Raw genomic sequence first — 7,222 nt, 5'->3', positions numbered from 1 at the left:
GAACATTTTTTAGCCTTTCTTTCCTTGCTGCATCACAACTTGGCTTTGGTCCCTGGTCCCTTTAGGAACCACGGTCAAAGAAAAGAATTCTCTCCATGTAACTTAGAATTGCACAGTGAGAGCTGAAATTTTGAAGCTAGGCATTGTGAGGGCCCATCTGGGGTCTCCAGCAGGTCCAGTTACACAAGGATGGTAAACGTGTGCTTTGGAGCCTCAGCTAGGCATGAGGGTGGAACCACAATGGTAGTGAAATCAGTCATCTAAGGGGATGGATGTTGCAAGATCACAAGCTGGCTGGAGCCCTTGAGATTTGAGAGACATGGTCTATCTTGATGGCTGGTGGTCTCTGAGGCTACCCTGCTCCATACCAAGAAATTCCTGGAGAGAAGGCTGAGTGGGTGACCTACATGAGCAGAACTACAGGAGAAAGACACGAAAGCCTCCTCAGGGGTCTGTGGAAGGAGCCTGCCCACTTTCCCATCCCAATTACAAAATCTCTGAGAGAGGCATATGCAGGTAAAAGCTGAATGACCGTGGAAATGAAGAGAAAGCGACTTTATCGTTGGTGGTCAGAGCTCAGATAAGCACCTTAGGACCTCCTGTGGGGAAGCCTGCTACCCAAGAGCAGAGAAAGACTAAGCCAGCCAAGAAAGGAGGATTCAGCCTGTCCGTCTCAGCAGAGAGCTCACATTAGCATCTGGGAATCTCAGCATGTTCAAAGGATACAAGCCCCCAGGAATGACTCCTTGGTCTGAAGGAGGGACCAGGGTTCCCAGGGAGCGAGCTCAGTGTGGGGTGGAGATCAATGGCCCCACCCAGCACAGCAAAGGGGAAGCCCTGATCCAAACCCAAGATGGCTGGCTGGACCCCAGGACGCTGTATACTGTAGCCCTGATTGTGGGGCCAGGGCTGGACAGCTCCAGACAGCTTGCAGGAGAGTTTGGAGCTACACTGTTGGCAAGAGAGGACTCTCGAATTCCTCTCAAAAAGTGAGCTGGACTTGATCACTGCCATTGAGTTAACATAATCTGTCAAACTTCCTTTTCACACAGCAAACACCTGATTGTGGTCAATAATTCCAACAATACAGATATATCCTGAGTAACCTTTCAGGAAGCAATCAATATTACCTATTTTAATCAATATTTAATCAATATTACCTATTACCTATCAATATTTGCTATGTATTTTTCCATGCCCTTTTCTTATGCTTTTATGTACACATATATGTATATATACAAATATATACTTTTTTGCAGAAATATTTATATGTATTGTTTTGCTTTATTCATGTAATGTTATGTCTTGGAGCATTTTCTAGGTTAGTAACCTCTTTTTCTTTTAAAAAATTCTGTTATATGAATGGTTTATAATTTATTTAACCAAACTTCAATTTTTGACATTTAGCAGATTTGGAGATTTCTTGGTTATCAAATAATTTGCCGTGAATGTGTATCATATACTTTGTAATGCTTCTATATATAATATACAATATGTAAAGATAACTAAGACCACTACATGTAAACAGTGAAAGTGGTTAAGACAGACAATCTTAAGGGTTCTCATCACAAGCAGAAACATTTTCTTGTATTTCTTCACTGTTGTATCTCTATGAGATGATAGATGTTCACTCAACTTACGGTGATAATCATTTCACAATGGATGTAAGTCACATCATTGAGTTTTATACCTTTAACATGTACAGTGCTATATGTCAATTATATATCAATAAAGCTGAAAGGAAAAAAAGAGAGACCATACAATCTACACTTCCTTCCACAGCAAAGGAGACACAGATTTCTCACATACTGATCCAGTGCATTTGTAGCCTTGGTTCCCAAGTTAAATTTTTTAAAATTTTATTTATTTATGTTTTTCTTGAAGTATAGTTGATTTACAATGCTGTGTTATTTTAGGCGTACAGCAAAGTGATTCAGTTATACGTGTATACAAATGTCTATTCTCTTTCAGTTTCTTTTCTATTATAGGTATTGGCTCAAATGGTAAAGAATCCACCGGCAATGCAGGAGACCAGGGTTTGATCCCTGGGTCAGGAAGGTTCCCTGGAGAAGGGATTAGCCACCCACTTCAGTATTCTTGCCTGGAGAATTCCATGGGCAGAGGAGCCTGGTAGGCTACAGTCCATGGGGTTGCAAAGAGTTGGACACGACTAAGTGACTAATACAGGTATTACAAGGCATGGAATAGAGTTCCCTGTGCTATACAGTAGGTCTTTGTTATTTATCTATTTTATATACAGTAGTGTGTATCTGTTAATCTTAACCTTCTAATTTATCCCTCCCCTCTTAAGTTTTTAATGGACTAGTTGAAGCTTCTAGTCCCATCCTCCCATTGGGATGCATCTGAATTGGGAATATGAGGCAGTGGAATACTCAGCACAGAAAAGGAATTTAACTACAGAAATTGTATAACACAATACAATTGGCTTGTTATTGCAGTACTTTGAGTTTCCAATATGAAGCAAAGCATAATTAAGGCCTGTAATGTCTTGCTGAATAGGCATTGTAAGAACAGATGCTGCAAGATTATTAAAGAGAGACTCTGTACAATAATAATGACAATACTTGACAGAATGACACAGTGAAATTGTCTGGCAGGTCCTGTGCTTGTACTTTATATGAATCATCTCACTGAAGGCTCACAAGCCTGTGGAGTTGCTTCCATGGGCATCCGCATGTCACAGAGGAAGAAAGTGAAATTCAAAGAACATCATTCCTTGTAAACACTTCAAACCCAAGACAGAGCCACTCATGTGGCATTTCCAATGGCAGTGTTAGAGGAGCCACCCGACTTGGCCAGGCAAAACAGTAGTCCCTTGCATGAATTATCTTACAACAGGAGGTATTGGTAAGGAACTCAGAACTACAAGCTACCACTAACTGGAAGAATTCAGGAAAGGTCAAAAGGAGAGATGACATGCCAGTCCACATGTCCTGCTTACCTCCCAGAATCCTTTTCACTGGAATCCATCTTGGCTGTGCGAGGCACGCACCGCCAGGAAGGACTCTGAGTCAAAATGATTAGCCAGAGACAACCCAGAAACTAACCCCATTACCATAAAATCTGAGATTGGGAGCCAGTTCCCTGGGTTCCCTTGCCCTTCGGCTCTGTATCTGGGTGTCCTTTTCCAATAAAGACTCTTGCTTTGTCAGCATGTATGTCTCCTCAGATAATCCATTTCTGAATGTTAAATAAGAGCCCACTCTCAGACCCTGGAAGAGGTTTCCCTTCCTGCAACAAAATGGCGACTCTGGTGGGATCTCTTCTTCGCTACAACTGACATCCCGACCACTCGGGGTACTCGGAGACCAGCTCACCCACACTGGTGGACCAGACCCAGGGGCCACAGCTGGGGCCATTTTGTCCCTGGTCTCCTCCTGACGTGGATGGCTGGCCAGAGTGCCTTGACCAGGGAAGGAACAGGAGATTTTATTGACCTCTTTCCCCTTCTCTTTCTCTTCCTCTTTTCAATCCCTCCTATCCTCCTATTTTTTCTTCTGTCCTGGTCCTGGACACAGGAGTCTGGTTGAAGGGCCTCAGCCTGCTCTGAGGGTTGATACCTGATCACCTCTGGTGGGCAGGGAACTCTGACTCTGGTTCAGGTCTGGTATCTGGCCTGTAGTTTCTGGTAGGGTTGGTTTCCCATCCTCCCTTCCTGGAAGCCCAGGGGAAAGTCTCACAACACCTGGGCATCTGCAAGTGACCACCAGGTGTCTGTAAGGGCACCCCTTAGTCCCTCTACCACCCCCCTCTTCTTTCAACCTGGCCTCCTTTCCTCCCTTTCAAATCTTGAAGACCTGAGATATTTCCATATACTCTATTCATACTTGGATCTGAAGTTCATGTCTCTGAAGGAGGTTTCCTGAGACTGCAATCTTATATTTTAGGAAATGTTTGATGAGAACATCTGGATCTGTGTGTATTTTATACTTTGAGTTCTGTGTTGTGATTTGTGATAGCCATTCTGCCTTGTGACATGGGGTAACATTGTGTGGTCACCAATTTTGTTTAGACATAAGATAAAGTTGGTTTAGATAAAACTCTTAAAAACTGGTGTCAAAACTAGTTTTTTTTTTTTTTTTCGTGCATATACAGTTAGTAAAAGCAAGCTTGATCAAATGGCTTTCTGACCCTGAGGGAACAAGTCCTAGTAGATCGAGGAACGAAAAAGTACTAAAAAGAGTTATGTATGATCAGGATTTTCTAAGATTGGATTGAATTTAGCTGGGTAAATGGATTTTGTTAGGAATGGGCTAGAACAAGACTGAATTTGGTGTCTCCCTCCAAAGTATTCTAGAAATGCTGCTTTTGACAACAGATATTGTGTTTATTTGCCTCTGAATGATTTGCTTTGCTTTTGAGATCTCTTGTTACTTTCAATAAGGAATAAGTATTGTCTCACAGGGACTAAAGATCTTATTTGACCACATACTTTGAAAACTTTTTGACAAGTGTCCCAAATACCAAATTTCAATTAAAGTTCTTTCGATTTCCAAGTAAATTTGGGATAATTTAGAAGGCCTCTGAAGTATCTTGCATACAGGGCTGGATGAATCACAAGCAGGAACCAGTATTGCCAGGAAAAATCACTCTAAAGGCAGAAAGTGAAGAGGAACTAAAGAGCCTCTTGATGAGAATCAAAGAGGAGAGTGAAAAAGCTGGCTTGAAACTCAATATTAAAAAAAGTTAAGATCATGGCATCCAGTCTCATTCAGTTCAGTTCAGTTCAGTTCAGTTCAATCACTCAGTTGTGTCTGATTCTTTGTGACCCCATGAATCGCAGCATGCCAGGCCTCCCTGTCCATCACCAACTCCTGGAGTTCACTCAGACTCATGTCCATCGAGTCAGTGATGTCATCCAGCCATCTCATCCTCTGTTGTCCCCTTCTCCTCCTGCCCCCAATCCCTCCCAGCATCAGAGTCTTTTCCAATGAGTCAACTCTTTGCATGAGGTGGCCAAAGTACTGGAGTTTCAGCTTTAGCATCATTCCTTCCAAAGAAATCCCAGGGCTGATCTCCTTCAGAATGGACTGGTTGGATCTCCTTGCAGGGACCAAGGGACTCTCCAGAGTCTTCTCCAACACCACAGTTCAAAAGCATCAAGTCTTCGGTGCTCAGCCTTCTTCACAGTCCAACTCTCACATCCATACATGACCATAGGAAAAACCATAGCCTTGACTAGACGAACCTTTGTTGGCAAAGTAACGTCTCTGCTTTTGAATATGCTATCTAGGTTGGTCATAACTTTCCTTCCAAGGAGTAAGCGTCTTTTAATTTCATGGCTGCAGTCACCATCTGCAGTGATTTTGGAGCTCAAAAAATAAAGTCTGACACTGTTTCCACTGTTTCCCCATCTATTTGCCATGACCTGATGGGACCAGATGCCATGATCTTAGTTTTCTGAATGTTGGGTTTTAAGCCAACTTTTTCACTCTCCTCTTTCAATTTCATCAAGAGGCTTTTGAGTTCCTCTTCACTTTCTGCAATAAGGGTGGTATCATCTGCATATCTGAGGTTATTGATATTTCTCCTGGAAATCTTGATTCCAGCTTGTGCTTCTTCCAGCCCAGCATTTTTCATGATGTACTCTGCATATAAGTTAAATAAGCAGGGTGACAGTATACAGCCTTGATATACTCCTTTTCCTATTTGGAACCAGTCTGTTTTTCTATGTCCAGTTCTGACTGTTGCTTCCTGACCTGCATACAAATTTCTCAAGAGGCAGTTCAGGTGGTCTGGTATTCTCATCTCTTTCAGAATTTTCCACAGTTGATTGTGATCCACACAGTCAAAGGCTTTGGCATAGTCAATAAAGCAGAAATAGATGTTTTTCTGGAACTCTCTTGCTTTTTCCATGATCCAGAGGATGTTGACAATTTGATCTCTGGTTCCTCTGCCTTTTCTAAAACCAGCTTGAACATCTGGAAGTTCACAGTTCATGCATTGCTGAAGCCTGGCTTGGAGAATTTTGAGCATTACTTCACTAGCGTGTGAGATGAGTGCAATTGTGCTGTAGTTTGAGCATTCTTTGGCATTGCCTTCCTTTGGGATTGGAATGAAAACCGACCTTTTCCAGTCCTGTGGCCACTGCTGAGTTTTCCAAATTTGCTGGCATATTGAGTGCAGCACTTTCACAGAGTCATCTTTCAGGATTTGAAAGAGCTCAACTGGAATTCCATCACCTCCACTAGCTTTGTTCGTAGTGATGCTTTCTAAGGCCCACTTGACTTCACATTCCAGGATGTCTGGCTCTAGGTGAGTGATCACACCATCATGACTATCTGGGTCGTGAAGATCTTTTTTGTACAGTTCTTCTGTGTATTCTTGCCACCTCTTCTTAATATCTTCTGCTTCTATTAGGTCCATACCATTTCTGTCCTTTATCGGCACCATCTTTGCATGAAATGTTCCTTTGGTATCTCTAATTTTCTTGAAGAGATCTCTAGTCTTTCCCATTCTGTTGTTTTCCTCTATTTCTTTGCATTGATCGCTGAAGAAGGCTTTCTTATCTCTTCTTGCTATTCTCTGGAACTCTGCATTTAGATGCTTATATCTTTCCTTTTCTCCTTTGCTTTTCACTTCTCTTCTTTTCACAGCTATTTGTAAGGCCTTCCCAGAGCCATTTTGCTTTTTTGCATCTTTTCCATGGGGATGGTCTTGATCCCTGTCTCCTGTACAATGTCACAAACCTCCATCCATAGTTCATCAGACACTCTATCTATCAGATCTAGGCCCTTAAATCTATTTCTCACTTCCACTGTATAATCATAAGGGATTTGATTTAGGTCATACCTGAATGGTCTAGTGGTTTTCCCTACTTTCTTCAGTTTAAGTCTGAATTTGGCAATAAGGAGTTCATGATCTGAACCACAGTCAGCTCCTGGTCTTGTTTTTATTTACTGTATAGAGCTTCTCCATCTTTGGCTGCAAAGAATATAATCAATCTGATTTTGGTGTTGACCATCTGGTGATGTCCATGTGTAGAGTCTTCTCTTGTGTTGTTGGAAGAGGGTGTTTGCTATGACCAGTGCATTTTCTTGGCAAAACTCTATTAGTCTTTGCCCTGCTTCATTCCGTATTCCAAGGCCAAATTTGCCTGTTACTCCAGGTGTTTCTTGACTTCCTACTTTTGCATTTCAGTCCCCTATAATGAAAAGGACATCTTTTTTGGGTGTTAGTTCTAAAAGGTCTTGTAGGTCTT

Source organism: Bos taurus, chromosome 19 (genome assembly GCF_002263795.3).
Source record: "Bos taurus isolate L1 Dominette 01449 registration number 42190680 breed Hereford chromosome 19, ARS-UCD2.0, whole genome shotgun sequence".
NCBI lineage: Eukaryota > Metazoa > Chordata > Mammalia > Artiodactyla > Bovidae > Bos > Bos taurus.
Note: the sequence above shows the minus strand (reverse complement) of the source record.